Source organism: Furipterus horrens, unplaced genomic scaffold (assembly GCF_987537825.1).
Source record: "Furipterus horrens unplaced genomic scaffold, mFurHor1.1.pri manual_scaffold_1, whole genome shotgun sequence".
NCBI lineage: Eukaryota > Metazoa > Chordata > Mammalia > Chiroptera > Furipteridae > Furipterus > Furipterus horrens.
This window is the reverse complement of record NW_028327171.1, coordinates 196,301,440-196,318,905: the sequence shown is the minus strand read 5'-3', so window position 1 is coordinate 196,318,905 and position 17,466 is coordinate 196,301,440. Positions and strand designations below refer to the sequence as shown.

The 17,466-nt window shown below is 42.1% G+C and overlaps 1 pseudogene; it reads left to right on the top strand.

Moving 5' to 3' along the window:
- Positions 1-13,429, top strand: part of LOC150022583 (uncharacterized) — a 32,215-nt pseudogene extending 18,786 nt beyond the window's left edge.
- Positions 13,430-17,466: the final 4,037 nt, after the last annotated feature.

The window sequence follows — 17,466 nt, the reverse complement described above, 5'->3', positions numbered from 1 at the left end:
AAGTGTGGCACAGAGAAACTTCATGTCCACCTAACTTAACTGCTCAGAAAGGAACAGAGAGGGAAAATGCTGTAGCAGTGAATCCAGAGCTCATAGTTTTCTATGCTCTGCATTAAGCTGAAAGCTTCTGAAAAATCAAGCAGGGGACAGATGAGGTAGAGGAGCCCCAAACTGCAAGCAAGCCAAATGTCCGTCGAGATTAGAGTGAATAAATAAAATATGATTGTATTGTAATACACGTAAGTGTATTATGGTGTTTGTGGAATGGGATACAATGAGCGGTGAAAATGAATGACTGTAGCTACATGTAGTGACATGGATGAATCTCATCAGCATTTGAGCAAGAGAAAAGCAGCCCCTGGTGTTCAGGGACTGGCCTGTACTATCAGTCAGCCACTTGCAGGTCACCCTTGGTGTCCTGTTGAACATAAATAATTTCACGCAATATAACATCAGACAAGGCCACTCTGTGAACACAGCAGATCAAGACAAAAACAAGACTACTCTGTAATCACATCCAACCCCAGACAAAACATGAATATTATTGCCAAGCCACAAAAAAGACCAAATACCCCCTTACCTAACTAATATGAGTGACTGCTGCTTCTTTCCTTATCATGGCTTCAGCCTCAGTCCACCCTTCCTTTTGCGTAAGCTATAGTGTGATACCCAGTCACAGAAACAACCCTCACTTCCTGACCAGGGTATCCAAACCAGAGAAAAGCTCCACTTCTTTAAACTCTCCCCAAGTCACCTAACACCAGCCCGAATCCTGTAATAAATGTGAACACCCTCTTACTGAGACTTCCTCTGGCTCCCCAGATGCTCATTTTCATTCACAAAGCCAGCTTACTCAACTGTAGGATGTGCCTGTTTGACTTGGGGGGCACTGATACATCAAATTGAGTGAAAGAAGCAAGTCCCCCCAAAATATAAACTTCCATGTAAATGAAGATAACCGAAGTCAATACTAATGAAACAGCTTAGGGATGCATTACCACATGGGTGATAAAACTGTAGAACTAAGAGGAAGGAAATGATTATGACAGGTGCTGGTGTAGTGTTAGCTCTTAGGGGAAAGCAGAGATGGGAGGGGTTGAGCCATAACCACGGAGTGGGCACCAGTGACAGGTGCTGCTACAACAACAGCACAGGCTAAAATGAGCAGAAACATGGAAACCGATCTTCCAGCTGTGTGTGTGTGTGTGACCTCTTCTCCAGATGTGCCTGAAAGAGAAGAGGATTCAAGTATTATTCCACTTGACAGGGAATGGATTCAAGAGCATGTCTGGTGATAAAGCTTCAGTCCAGACATAGCTTACTTTATTCAAGGCTGAGTAAGAAAAAACACGGCAGCCTGCGAAAGAACTTTTGCAGAATAGGAGGAAAGAAACAGTCTCCAGGAGTCTCCCGGAGTCTCCAGGAAAGGGCTTGCTCCAGGCATTGATTTACTGTAGGATGCTGAAGAAAACATCAGGGAACCAATAGTCTCAACAGACCCAAGACTCTTTCAAAAGGGAGGTTATGGGCAATTGAAGGAAGGAAATAAAATGAGAAAACATTAGGATAAAATGAAAATGCAATCAATTTTTTTTTTAAAGAAAAAATAATATGATAAGGAAAGATGGGAAAGAAATTAAAACCGAATGCTGGAATTTTTTAAAACCTGCATTGGAGGTGCAGCAAAATTGATGCTGTACTGCTGTCGTCGTCGGCAGCCGTCCGTCTCAAGAGACGATGGTGTAGCTTCTTAAGAGTCTATCTGCACCTCCGAGAACGGCTGTGCAGTCCGACTCGGGAGTGACACGGTATCTGTCTCCTCCCGTGTTGAATCGACATCTTGCGATGACGCTGGAGTGTCCTCTCCAGTGAAGCTACAAAGCCTGGGCAGGGTGATATGGAGGATCTGCTGTTGCCCATGCAGCAGACCCCCCCTCTCTTCGCAGCTGAAGGGTCCAAGGGAAAGACGGAGTCAATACAGCTTGGCTTCAGGTGCGCCGCAGGAGTTGCCGGTGTTGACTACAACGTCAAACCGCCTTAGGGACTCCGGCTCCGGATTTTCTGTCGGGGTTTACTCCCTTAGCCTTTCCCCTGAAGAGGTATGCCGCAAGGCAGCGGAGGTTTTTTGGAGTCAGAGTTTTCCTTCTCTGATGTACCCTGACTGGAAGATCGAACCAGCGACACTTAGCTCGCAGGCCGACGCTCAATCCACTGAGCCAAACCAGCCAGGGGTTGTACTGCTGTAGAGGACAAGTTAAAGAACTCCCAAAACACAGAGAAAAGGACAAAGAGACAAAGAAGTTAACATGATGGAAATGAAGGCTGGAGAGCAAAGAAGAGCAGGTCAACCGTTCCTCAAGAAGAGCCCAGAACTAGTAAGAAGACACACTCACCAGAGATGTGATAGAAGAGTGACTCTCCACTGGAAGGTGAGAATGAGGATGTGTGAGGGTCCTTCTGGGTGCGGACCAAAACTGGCCAGGAAGGAGCGGTGTGCTTTCAATTGGGGTAACTTACTGGTCGGGCTGTATGGACCCTTCAGTTGTACCCCCCCCCAAAATAAGTAAGTCAGCACTGTGGTAGAATAGATCCCAGATAAGATAACAAATGAATCAATAGAAATGTTCAACCAGATAAAAAAATCCTAAACCTGCTAAACCATGTCTCATGTGAAATCAATTAAGAACAACCCACATTTAGACATATTTGGACAAAAATTTTAAACCATAGGATTAAAGGAGGAAAATGCCACCACATCCATTTTCTCCCCTTAAAGAAAAAAACAAACAAAACAAAACCTAAAACAAACAGATACAAAAATAGGACTTGTCACAAGTTTTTCTTTCTTGCCCCACAAAATTCCTAATGACAATGCAGCAATGCCTACAGAATGCTAAGGAACGAGGTTCAAATCTGATAGTACTTAGCTTTTTTTTTCCATGCAGAGAAAGGCAATACAAAGACATCTCCTGTTTGCAAGCACCCAGAAAGGAGTACATTGTGTCACTGACTGTTGACAATTGCTGGCATGTAGTGACAGTAAAGAGCAGACAACTAGTTGGTTTCATTACTGTTCTATTGCCCTGTCCTTGGTCTGCCACAGGTTTTCATAATTCTGACAAATTTATCTGTAAAACTGAATGCCAGACCTGAGGCCTCTCTTTTTCTAATTATCCTCCAAAGAAAGGATTGTGGTTTTAATCAGTTAGGATCAGGCTCTCACTGCCTGTAGCAGGAAAGGGAATATTTTTGTGTGTAACAGGCAGCGCAGGGCTGGTAGAGCATCTCCGTATTGCCATCAGGATGTGTGCTCCCTCTGGTTTTTTTGCATCACCATCCTTCATTTCTGTCTTTTGCCCTTCAGCTCACAAACTAGTTGCTGAAAATCAAGATCTTGTGTTGACATTATAAGCAAGGAGAAGCAGGAAAAGTGGATGCAAAATGCTCAAAGTCAAATCTCTCCTTTTCTATGAGGAAAACAATAGCTTTCCAAGAAGCCGTATCCACCAGATTTTAGCTTACATCACATTGGCCAGAATTTGGTATCTGTCCACTCCAAACTGCAAGTCTTTTTATTTTAGCAGGTGCACTGCCATCCCAAATAAAATGGGGGTTCTTCTGGTATAGAAAGGGATATTGTTTAGGTAAACAACCTGGAAATTACATGCTAGCTATTAAATTCTTTTGCTGCTGAGAAGTCCTATAATAAACAAACTTGGGGCATACTTGAATTTCTCGTAAGGAGAAACTTGTGGTTAAGAATCACTGTCATTTTAATAGTTCCAGTTCTATAGTATGACAAAGATTTGTCCTGAGGTCTGAATTTTTGTGTCCCTGCAAAGTCATATGTTGAAATCCTAACCCCAAAGATCATGATGAAGTGTCTGATCATACAGACATCCAAACTGCTAGGGAGGGGACAGGCTGAGGCTGAAAGTCTCTCCCACCAAGCTGAAGAAACTGCCTCTTGTTGGAGAAAAATTTGTGGAGTTTAGAATGGTCTCCCTTGCAGACTCATAGATACAGAAAACAGACTGACAGCTGTCAGAGAGGAGAGGATTTGGGGGGCTGGGATTAAGGAAAAAACAAACACAGACAACAGCATAGTGATTTCCAGAGGGAAAGGGGGCGGGGAGACGAGATGAAGGGAGACAAATGGTGATGAAAGGAGACTTGACTTTGGGTGGTGAACACACAATACATTATACAGATGATGTATTATGGAACTGTACTCCTGAAACCTGTACCATTTTATTAGCCAATGTCACCCCAGTAGATTCAATAAAATTTTTTTTTAAAAAGACACTTCTTGAAAAGTCTGAGTCAAGGTCTTTCATTTTGCTTTTTTTTTTTTTTTTTAAATATGTTTTATTGATTATGCTGTTACATTTGTCCCAATTTCTTTTCCCTTTGCTCCCCTCCCCCCAGGAACCCCCCTCCCTCCAGGTGCCCACCACCTTAGTCCATGCCCATTGGTTGTGCATATAGTTCTTCTCAAATTCTTCCTGTCTACTCCATTTCCTCCTACTATGTTTCTTAATTCCTGCATCATCTCCCTCCCTTTTCCCCCTTCCCCCTCTCCACTAACCTCCCCCCAATATGTTCCCCATACCTATAATTCTTTTCCCACTCTCGTTGCCTACTTAGTTTGCCTTTGTTTCGATTCCCTAGCTTCTGTTGTTGGCTGTTGTGATACAGTTTTCATTTTACTGTTCATAGTTTTGATCCTCCTTCTTCTAAACAAATCCCTTTAACATCTCATATAACAGTGGTTTGGATCTAATGAACTCCTTCAGTTTTAGTTTGTCCTGGAAGCACTTTCCCTGCCCTTCTATTCTGAATGACAGCTTCGCTGGATAGAGTAATCGTGGCTGTAGGTTTCTGATTTTCATTACTTTGAATATTTCTTGCCTGCAGAGTCTCCTTTGAAAATCAGCTGATAGTCTAATTGGGACCCCTTTGTACATAATTCTTTTCTTCTCTCTTGCTGCTTTTAAGATTCTCTCTTTATCTTTAATTTTTGACATTTTGATTATAATGTGTCTTGGTGTGGTTTTCCCTGTGTCCAGTTGTTTTGGAACTCTCTCTGCCTCCTGGACCTGTACGTCTATTTCCTTCCCCAAGTTAGGGAAGTTCTGCTTCATTATTTTTTCACATAATTTTTCAATTTCTAGTTCTTCTTCACCTTCTGGCAACCCTTTAATTCGGATGTTCATTTGCTTATAGCTGTCCCAGAGGTTTCTGAGCCTCTCCTCATTTTCCTCACTTTTTGTTTCCTCTTTCTGCACTGGTTGCCTGTTTGTTCCTTACCTATATTCCGATTTGTTGATTTGATCCCTGGTTTTCCTTCCCTCACCACTTGTCTCATATGTGTTGTCATTCATTTCAGCATGACTAGCCTTCATTCCTTCCCCATCTTGTTCAATAACTTTTGTTAATTCTGTAAGCTGCCTTATGACTATAGCTCTGAACTGAGCCTCAGAAAGATTATCTATTTGTTCATAGGTTAATTCACGTATTTGCTTTTTGGTCAGCTGCGTGATTGGTATTTCAATCATGATTCCTGTCATCCTGACCATTTTCGTTTATCTTTCCTTCTTGGTTGGGGCTGTCCCACCTCCTATGCTATCGGGGGCAGAGCCCTGTGCATTTGTCACTACTGGGCGACCCTTCTTGCCACATTGTGGCGCTTTGTGTGGGGGCGGGAGTCCAAGATGGATTCCTGCCGTTCACTCTCCGCTGAGGGACCAGGAGCCTCCTCCTCCATCCCCATGCTCTATGGGCCTCATAGTCTAAGGCAATGGGGGTCTGCCTTACTCGGCACTGGAATCACGAGCTGACGGGTGGACTGCAGCCGGGGGTGCTCCCCTGGCGCTTCTCACCTCCCTTTAAATATGGGTGTCTGTGCTTATTGCAGTCCCGCCGCCAATCACTGCAGTTGTCGCCGCCAGCACAACTTGATCTCTCTGCCCCAGTTTTGCCCTTCCTACCCATCTGGATGAGCACCACTTGTTTATAACTTCATACATTGGACTTTCGTGTAGCTTTATTTTCTGGAACTTCTGGTTATTTCTGGTTTTGCGGTAGTTGTAGTGCTTCTTAGTTGTGGAGGGAGACAGAAGGTGTCAGTCTCAGCCACCATCTTGGCTGGAAATCCAGAGCAGGACTTCTTGATGTGTAGGATTTATTGTAGTGTCATCAGTGAGTCTTGCTGTTGTTGCTGTTGTTGGGTGTCTCCAACAGGATCTATAATTGCTTCTTTTGCAGACAACGAGGTTATGAGGTTTCCAGAGAAACCTTCAGTTGCTGCCTGGGTGTCGGGCGAGTATAATAATAATGAAAAAGTTTGACAAATTGCCAGGAATTTCCAAAATGTGACACAGAGACTCAAAGTGAGCAAATTATGTTGGAAAAATGGCACCAATAGACTTGCTTGATGAAGGGTTGTCACAGACTTTCAATTTTTAAGAAATGTAGTATCTGCAATGTTAGAGAAGACTCCGGAGAACACTGGCCTGCCCGTCAAAGAGGTGATGTTGAAATAACTGAGAATGCCCGCACTCGTTACCCTGGCCCCAGGGAAGGGCCCTCGCGTCGGGACCCAGCCAGCTGATGCCTGCACCATAACATCCAGGGCGGCCGCCGCTGCGGCGCCCTCATGGCCGCCAGGGGGCGGGAGCGGTGCTGCCTCATTTTGCTTTTATGTGAGATTTCATGCTAGATTGATATAGGCATGGATCTAGATATACTTATATGTATAGACATACATATACAAACATATACATGTGAAGATAAAGGTAAAAATATACATGGATGTAAGTACACCTTCAGATATAGAGGACTAAGGTTACTACCAGCAAAAGAGCTGGCAGGCCACTTTGAAAACATCTTCTCAAAGTTTGAGCTCACCATATAATACAGCCATCTTCACAACTATATTCTAAGACACTTCTGTCATATTCTTCCCAGCATAAGAACCCACAGTGATACAGAATGGCACTCCATTATACAATGCCTCATTATGCAGTGAAGTGCTGTGGGGCCATTAAAAAGAAAAATAGGGTAGATCTTCAGGGCGAACAGGGAAAGACTGACACAGATGTAGAGAATGTGCTGTGAAGCAAACAAAGGAATTTTCAAAGCTGTACATAAAGGAGACTTCTAGTTGGTGTATTTTGGGGGAGGAGAGGTGATTAGACTATGGCTAGAAAAACATTCTAAGGGAATGCACTGGAAAATGTTACCTTTTTCTTCTTACAGAGGAGATCATGGGAAAAGAGTCTACATTTTTCTGCTATGTGCTTCTCTAATGTTTTGTTTTATACAAAAAAAAAAAATATATATATATACACACACACACACGCACTGCCTTTGAAATGAGAAATGACTAGATGTATGTATATGTGTGTGTGTATGTGTGTATAATATATATATATATATATATATATATTTTTTAATACTCTACGTGTAACGTGTTTCCCCAAACTTACTTTCTTACAAGGTCTGGCTTTGCCTTCATTCCACTCCCAGACTTTCAGCTTCAATCAGTTCCCTGCATGCTTTTACTCCTGTTACTCCTTCTGCCTGGAATCCCTTCCCCTGAGCTCCTCATGATCCTAAATTCTACCCTCCTGACCTTCAGGGACAGCCCAGACTACACTCAATGGTCTCCTTGAAACTCTTTCCCCAGCTCTCAGTTCATTTGGACTCCTACTTCCCTCAACTTTTATAGTAACAGTTTTCAAAGTTCAGTGTGCATCTGAATCCCCTAGAGAGGTTATTACTGCTCCTGTTACCCCACCCCGGGATTCTAATTCACTAGAATGAGCTGGGGCCCCAAAATCTGCATTTCTAACCATACTGCCTAGTGATGTTGATGCTGCAGGATGTGGATTACATTTTTAGAGACATTGATCTACAATTTAACAATGTAGGACTCGTTATATTTTGTTGCTTTATTTTATAAAACACGTATCTCTTTCATTAGATTGTCAGTTCCGTGTGTCTAGGTACCTTGTTTTACACTCTTCTGTGTCCTCTGCAGCTGGAGAGCCATGAGGTGTTCATAGGATACCTGTTAACTGAGGCTGAGAGGGTTGGAGGTTTCCCAGTAATTTAGACCGTGGTAAAGATGATGTAAGAGTTTGCAGCAGTCTCTTCCACTGGTGCCAGCTTCCAAAAACTTTCTGGCCCTGGGTCTGAAATTCAGTGCATCCAGAATCCATGCATGTGACCGTGTGACTTTATATAGGTTAAGGGACAACAAACATGCTGGCCTTGGGAGGATGATTCCTTCTGTTCTCAGATTATCTGAAAATATAACTTTATAATGACACTTATTTTCTTTAATTTCCGGGCTGTTCTCAAATTAGTGGAACCCTGAGGCTGGCTGATGCAACTTGGTTATAACACAGTGGTCTCAATTTACGTGGCCACAGCTAGGTGTAAAAATGCAAACATGCAATTGACTTCTAGCTTTATTTTTAAAAGGAAGGATGGGATATGTGGGCTTGGTCAGCCCACTGTACAAATGCCTCATTCCACTCAGTGCAAGTCAGTGTACACTCAGCTGGCCCCATATAGGCCAGCCAGGTGCCCAACGCTCCAGAACAGCCTAAGCAATAGAATACATACCCAGTCCATGTTGGTCCTCTGCACCTGCCGAGGCCCACCCTTCTTTCTCCAACCAGTAGAGAAAGTCACCAGTTTTCTTGGGAACCACAGACAAGTGGAAAAATCCTACCTACCCATCTCTTTGTCAGTATGTCTAGAGTGCTGAGAATCTCAATCCTTGATTTTTCTCCTCCTCTTGGGCCAAACATCCCATTCTCTTTCCCACCAGGTCTTGAGAAGACAGGCATCATTAGAGATTGTGTGTTTTTATTTGTGCCTTTGAATCTATGTTACTGCATAAAGGTCCACTTGGAGGGGCCCAGTAACTAGAAAATTAGTCTTTAATCCCATAGGAAAGGAGACCTGGCCCTCTAGTCTGATATGGAAAAATATGGGATATAGGTAGGTCCCAAAAATATCAATAGTAGTCATGGGAACCACCCAGGAACAAACTTTGGTTGAAATATTGAAAACAGGCATGAAGAAGCAGGGTACAGTACTTTGATTTACTACCTAAAGCATGACAAATATTTACTAAGGACTCAGGCACAGACATTGTCCTGGGTGCTGAGGATATAATGAAACACAAACACAGACATAGTTATTGCTTATGGAGCTTGTGATTATCCCCTCACTCATGAGAAGGTAATTCTTAATATTAAACCATTCAAACAAATATAAAAGCTTAATTGCAGTAGTGCCATGAAGGAGGTGTATATATATATATATATATGGTGCTATACATGCCTGAAGTAGAAGTTGTCAACCTGCAAAGACTGCAAGAAAAGCTTTCTTGAACATCTCACCACTGAGCTGAGAGCTGAAGGATGAGTAGGGGCTTCCAGTGCCAAGAATGTTCTAGGCAGAAAGATATGCAAAGGCCCTGTGGCAAGAATAAGCATGATGAGCTCATTCACTGAAAAAGGCCCCAGTGCCTGTGCAGACTGTTGGGCGGAGCACGTGCAAGATGTTGCTAAAGAGAAAGAAGGAGACTCACCAGGTAGGAGTGGGGGTGGAGCAATAGTGCTGCTGGGAGACCAGCCAGGGGACTACCACGGTCATCATCCGGAAAAGAGACGATGGAAGCTGATGTAGGTCTGGCGCAGGGAAAATGAGAAATGGACAGCTTAGACCACTTCCCAGGCAAAACTAATAACACGTGAGAGTGTCCCTTGTGAGATGCAAGCCTCCAGAAAAACTGGGTGTGTGGGGCCTTTGTTATAAAGCTGGCTGATAAATTTAAAAATATAGTAGTTTGAATTTAAGTGGCCATCCCAAGTTCAAATGTAAGCGTGGGATTGACTTCTAACTTCAAATTCTAAAAGGGATAATGGGACAGGTGGCTTTTCTAGAGAAACAGACCCCTCGGAAATGAGTAGAAGCAGCAAGCTAAAGGAGAAATTACCAGGGAGTGTCATTCTGGTTTGTTACCACTGAGTGATGCTGTTTTCAATGACAAGTTCCCCAAATACCAAGGGCCAAGGACCAGGAAGAGGAAGTGGGGGGAAATCACCTTGGAATAGAAGAGAGAAAAAGACAAAGGTGTTTCCTAATTTTGAATACCTGAATCCTAATCAGCAGGGGTCCCCACCAAGTTTTTGTGAAGGTCATTTTGCAGTATGGTAACTTCTGGCTTTACTGTCAGCATCTCTAAAGACAGTCCCCAGAAATAAAGGGGCAAGAAGGGGCTTTTTCAGAACCATTAGTGTGCTGCTCCCCCACGGTCCCATTAGTGAACCTTATTAAACCAACTCAGACAAAGAGCAAAGATGCCCTAGTTAATGGAGAGTCTCTGATAATTACTCTGCTCAGCTGCTTCTTTTAGGGTCTCAATGGCTTTTAAATAATGTTTCTCTTGCTGTGGTCGCAGACAATGACCTAGCAGTCTGCTTTAAGCGGTACCAATCCCATTAGCTGAAGAATAGCAAACTGTGTGTGTCTGTGTGCCAATGAGTGTGTGTGTGTTAGTGAGTGTGTATGTGTGTGTGTTGAGAGGCTCAGCTCATAGTAGAGACCACATTTAAATGTTGCTTTCCTTTTTTTTTCCATCCCTTCCTTTATAAACCTATTCCTCCCAGAAATCTGTGGGGGTTCAGAAGGAGCCACCCTAAGATGTGGCTCAGAGGTCTGTAGATTACTTTGAACTAAAGGCAATTTTAGCTTCCTGTTCAAGAGAAACTTCTGCACAACCCCCACCCCACCCCTTTAATTATCTAGAAGAATTTGAATCAGTGGCCTTGCCCATAATAAGAGATTATCAGAGATAACTTCTTTTGACCTAACTATAGGGCAGGACAGACTTCCATCTACTAACGGTCTGCTCTTCTTCTTCTTCATTTTTTGTTTGTTTGTTTGTTTTAAGGAATCGGCACAGGGCCTGGCACATAATAAGTGCTCCGCGCATTTTATTTTTTTATTTTTAAAAATATTTTATTTATTTATTTTTAGAGAGAGGGGAAGTGAGGGAGAAAGAGAGGGAGAGAAACATCAACGAGTGGTTGCCTCTTGTGTGCCCCCAACCAGGAACCTGGCCTGAAACGCAGGCATGTGCCCTGACTGGGAATCAAACCATTTTTGGTTCGCAGGCTGGCACTCAATCCCCTGAGCCACACCAGCCAGGGCAGCTCTGCTCTTCTTATCATCCTGCAATGACCCTTTGCAGCCCCCAAGGCACCTCACCTCATTCCTAGCTCAGGATGTCTTATGCACTTCATTCCCCCTTTTTATCTCTGATCCTCTCCTGCATGTGGGGTCTCTGACTCACTCATATATACGGGGTTCCCATACATATGCATGTATTACTTTTTTTTTTCTTGTTATTCTGTCTCATGTCTATATGATTATTAGACCAGCCAGAAAAACCTTGAGGGTAGAGAAAATTTGTTCCTCTCCCACAAATCAAAGGCATCACTGTGTTGATTGGGTCATCTGTTGGGTGAAAATCTCTTCCTGAAATGGCAGGGGACCCCTCAAATGCTTGTGGAAGATGCCTCGCATTCTCATTTACTAGTCATTTCTCAGCAGGATGTGATTTTAAACTTATGCCTGTCCACTAAGGACTTCAAATCCCAAACCACAATCATGCAAAGAATATAAAGTCACCCCAATGCATGTCTACTGGTCAGAGCTGGAAAAAAATGTGAAAAGCTTTATAAATGTGGGGGGAAAAAGAGTAGGGGACAAAGTAATCAGAGAAAACACAGAAATTCTTGGAATATTTTTCTCTGTGGCCGTCTCTCCTGATGGAACTCTTTTTTTTCTCTCTTTTTGATAATTAGGCTACAGAGTTATATTTAAATCTCATTATATCTTGGACAGAGAATGTAGGAAAAAACCAACCTTAATTTCGGAAGGATCAAATTCTGTAGTATGACAGTATGAAAGTAAGTTTGTAATAAAAATGTGTAAAATAATGTTCAGAAACACTGTAACAAATCAAATCTGGCTGTAACCTGCTCATCTTTGGAGGACTTTTTCAGGGGTCTCAGAATGGACTGATTCACCAGAGTTTGAACAAAAGCAGTGGGATAACAGGCCAGCATAAAGAAGGCGATGAACCCAGGTACAGAAATACATGAGAGAGAGTTGTACACACAGCTCAGTGGGTCTCACAAATCACCCCCAACACACACACACACACACACACACACACACACACACACACACACACACACACACTACACACAATTTGACAACTCTGGGAAGAATAATTATATTGCAGCCAACAGGATAAAGAGAGCCATTTTCTGGTTCTGGTTCTAGAAAGACACTATAGGCAAGGAAATATTCTACTTGGGTTAACTAAGACATGCTCCATTCAGTTCTCACTCCCTTTTTAACTTTGATCTGCTTTCATTTTAGCGACTGTGAACCACTTCTGCATAGGGCTCCTACTGTATGATTTAATTTAAATTTCTAACATTAGTTATTTTCAAAAGCATAAACTTACAATAAGTTACCTGAGACATGTTGGTTTCTTGTCTGTGCACCATTGACAATTTATCTGTAGAGTAACACTTTCATTTGTATAATAATTAGTTCAAATGAGTGAAATAAGGACTCCTCTGCAGGAACAGAAAAACTCAGTGTTTTGCTTATTGAACTCTTTTGTATCAGTGATTCCCATTTCGGAGAAAAAGACTAAATAGTGTGAAAGTTCATTTGGGTGTTTGGGGAGGTGACAGGGAACTTTTAGATTATGTAAGAAAGGAAAAGGGCATCCAGCTCTTAGGGACAGGTTTGGACCTTGGGTTAGATTTACAAAAAAACAAAAACAAAACCCAACATTTTTTAAAAATTACTCTTGAAAACCAACTTGAGTTCTGGAATCTCAGTAGTCTTCGACATTACAAATATGAAGTGTTCATTAGGTCTTACTATGGGCCATCATGATGCTTGGTGCTGTGAGGGGTAAGTCTAAGAAGTATAATTCCTGATCCTAGGCTTTGTGGCTAGGGTCCTAACTCAGACGCCCTGATCCCAACCCACAGCCTGTTCTAGTACAGCAAAGTCTCTCTTATGACATGATTACTTTATCATAATCCTATAAGAACGAAAGATGGAATATTGCATTACAAGAGTTGATCCCCAGTAGAACTTCCAAGTGCTCCCCTTAGATTTGGGCAATTGGGCTGCTGACCTCGGCTCTGTGCTTTAGATTCTCCTCTGGCTGCAGCTCTTACTCGCCGAGAAGGTGGCTACCTGGTGCCGCTTCCTTCTAGACCAGGCACCCCAGGCCTCAGAATTCCTTGCCCCCAAAGTCTATTCCCAGAGCTCCATGGGCTTTCCCCGCAAGGCTTGTCTTTCTGGGGGCTGATCCTGCTGCCACTCTGTCCTCATAGACCTGAGGGGTGACTTCAGCTGGGGAAGTGGTATATGAGGTTAGGACGAGGCAGCTGAGGTGTCTACATGTACATGTGTGTGGCCTTGGGTTCAGGCTGGGACTCAAGCAGGGTTCATTTGTTTTCTTTCCCTTGTAAATATCAAGATGTGCCTGCCCAATTCCAGTGAAATGAAACATTGCACATATATATATATATATATATACATATATATAAAATATGTAGATATATGTACATTTATACACATATACAAGTATGTGTATAGGAGTGATATATACTTATATATACTTATAATATATATATATCAATTTGATACATATACACACACATATATAGATAAGTATAGATAAACACACACACACAACTCTGCAATATAGTATCTTCACATTTAGCTCCTTGCAATAATATTCCAACAACACTTTGAGGTAGATAATATTATTATTATCATTATCACCACCCCCATTTTACTCAAGGAAAAACTGAGGCATAAAGAAGTACAGTCATTTACACATGGCCTGAGAGGTGCTAGAGTCAGGATTCTAACCACAAGGCAATGGAGATTCTATTCAAACTCTATTCAATCTCCTCTGTTTTCTGCCTCAGTTCTATTGTACTTATTCTTCAAGGCAGACTCAAACCCTTGCTTTTTTAATAGAGGCCTATCTGAGCAGCTCCATCTTCCCCCCAGTTTTCTCAACTTCTAGAGGTTTTTTTGCCTTATTACTCTGAATATTGACTGTTTAAGGCAGCTGGAAGTCTTTCCATATGTTTATATATTAGCTGTACCATCTAAAGTTGAAAGATGACTATACTCTTAACTGACAGTTCATTGAGTGGGCAGGTGACTGGTTTTCCAGAACAAGTATGGTGGATTCTGTGATGGGCTGCCCAGACGCCGCCCCCTGGCCCCACCCAAATAAAAAGACTTTGTTGCTGCAGCTACTGGGAGTGCTGTCAGAGGATTGCCTTCAGTGGTCAGCGCCTTTGGAGACTGTATCAAGGGCAGAGAGCTACCCCTAAAGGGAAGTGACTTGCTGCAGCCAATCTTCTTTTTGCTGGTTTAAGTTCCTTGTTCTTGATCCTTCTGCCTATAAAAGACTTTCATATTGTACAGTTCCTCAGAACTCCTGTCTGTCTGCCAGATGGGATGCTGCCCAATTCATGAATCGCTGACTACAGCCAATAAAATCTCTAAAATTTACTCAGGTGAACTTTGTTTCTTAACATAGTGTTGGTGGAGCCTCTTGTTGCTCCCTTTACCCAACTCTGTTCTCATTTTTTCTCACATATACATGCTGATCCCCAAATCTCTCCCTGCGTGCTGAACTCTCTCTAAAAGTCTGCTTCCGCAGGAACTCAGCCTGCAACAACTCTTAATGCTGTTAAAGTTTATCTAAACTTTGCAGATTGCTGAGGAATTTTATCAGGAATGCTAGGATTTTTCCCAGAAAGAAGTTGAGAATATAACATACAAAAAGTTCTCTCCCATATCAAGGATGAAACAATTTTCTTTGTATAAGGTTTTAACTTTCTGGACATTCCCTCAATAGGTATGCTCTTAATGGAGGCCCCTGATTAGTATTAACTGATATACAATCCATCAACCCCATACCTAGAGGACAATAAATTCCTGTAGTACATGCTTGTTGAATGACTAAAATGCACCACAGACAGATTTCCCAATTAAATAAGTTTTTCTACAAGATTCTATCATTTATTATTGATCTTTCTGATTAAGAAAGATACAATATGTAGTGGTAGGGAGGGAAATCATAGAATATTTTGCTTTGCTGAAGGCTTTTCATTCTGTGTAGGAGTGATAGTCAAAAGACTTAAAAGTATGTATGGTCTGACTATCAACTAATCACAAAGAATCCTGGTCCTAATGAAAGGGCAGGGTCCTGTAGGTACTATCCCAGCAAAATAGGGTCGGGTATTAATCCTTTGGGTGCTGCAGATTGGATGGGTGGGAATGGGGGCTCCTTTGGAAGAGAACTAAGACACTTAGGAAGCTTAGGTCAGAAGCTGGTTAGCAAACTGTAGTGAACTATTTTAATATTTTAACAATGGGTATAGCCTTGTGGGTGCCTACAAGCTGAATAGCAGGCCCATTTGTTATTTCAACAAGTGGATCCACTTATGACTTTAGCATTTTCCATCTTAAATGCTTTTAATTTACTCATAGAGACAAACAAATTATGTTATATTGCTCTCAATGGATAGCTGAATCATATTTTCTTGGGCATATTTGGGGAGATGAAGTGAGGCGTACTTGGATTGCAAATATTAAACTCTAAATAGCACCAAAATTCTTCTGATTAAGTTTAAAACATTTTTTGATGAGACTTCTATTTCTTGGAAGACAGCATTGCTTTATTGAATTCTGGCTTGACCATTACTTTAGTAAATGAAGGCTAAAAAAAATTTTGATGAAGGGATATAATAAAATCTCCTTACATGTCATTTGGTGTTTCATTTGGTTGTAATGCACATTTATTGAGATCATTTACCAGGAACCCTGTGGAAAGTACAAAGATGAGTAAGACAAGGGCCCTGCCCTCCTGGGGATGAAGAAAGAGAATAATGGGGGAGCCTAAAGCAGGATAATGAAAAAGGAAGGGTATCTAGGAGCAGTAAAAATTGAATCTGAAGTATAGCGAGGGAGGAAAGGAGTAGTCAGGATATAAGCCTGGAAAGGTGGAATGTTAGTCAAGATGCTTTCACTTGTAAGTGACAGAAAACAACTCAAATTACCTTCCGCAAACAGGGATTTAATTGGTAGTATCAACTGTGAGGTCTAAGAGGTGACAATAGATAGGTCTGTTAGGGATAAAGAAGCAAGCCAGCCAGCAACTCTCAAACCAGTAGGAGATAATTAACAGATGAATCATGGAAAAAGGGCCAGGAAATGACATTCTGAAGCTCCTGACACATATCTCTGGGATCAAAAGGAGGAAGATTGTTGTCACCAAACACAGAGAAATGAGAAGATGTAGCTAGATAACTTTGCAAATTGGTTGGAGTTAGACCTATAACTAGATTACCCTTACTTAATCACATCGTGAATTAAGTAGTTAATCATGTTAGATTGTGAACCCAGTTTAACCAGTAAGGGAGAAACCGGGGAGAAGGAGAGGGCAGGGGGAGCTATTCTGGTTAGTGAGGGGGAGCTAATCGCATTACTATAAAACTAGTTTTCTTTGTCTACTTTGCGCACATATTCTTCTGACTGGTGATGCGCCCGACTCTGCAGACTCGTGAATAAACGCCTCGCTTTGATGTTCAAGTCCTGTGTCCCAGTTTTTATTGTGAGTGTTTCTCATGGGTGGCCCCATGGATTTGGGGTAATAATGATGTGTCAGTGTAAGGTCATCAACTGTAACAAATATACCACCCTGGTGCAGAATGTTGATAATGGGGGAAGGTTGTACATGTATGGGGGCAGGGAGTAAATGGGAACTTGGTGCTTTCTGCTCAATTTTGCTGTGAACTGAAAACTGCTCTACAAAATAAGGTGTATTGAAAACAAACGGTAGGGCTGCTGTTAGTAGTCTTTTGAATGGAGACATGAACTTAAATATTTTAAATTTAGAGGAGCAAAAGGTCTCCTTCTGACCAAATGGAGCCCTGTGAGCCCACAGCTGCCCAGCTGAGACTGTTCTCAGGCTTTACTTTTTATATCTTTTCTGGTGATCCTCCCTTGATTCTGTGCTAGGGATCTGTATTAGGGATAGTGAGTAAATTCAGTCATTCTGCAAATGTGGCTTTTTAATGCATTTTATGTGCCATACCCTGTGCTTAATACAGGGTGTGGAAAAATGTCCAAGCATGAGTGAGCTCTACCCTCAGACTTCATAGACTGGTATAGTTCTTCCCAAAGAAAAGAATTCTGAGATAAGGTGGGAGGAAGAGACAAGGAAAGTTAATCACTTAATAGCCTGGGGCTGAAACTTACAAAACTCTACCTGCATTCCTGAATGTATATTGAAACTTTGAATTAACTTCCAGACAG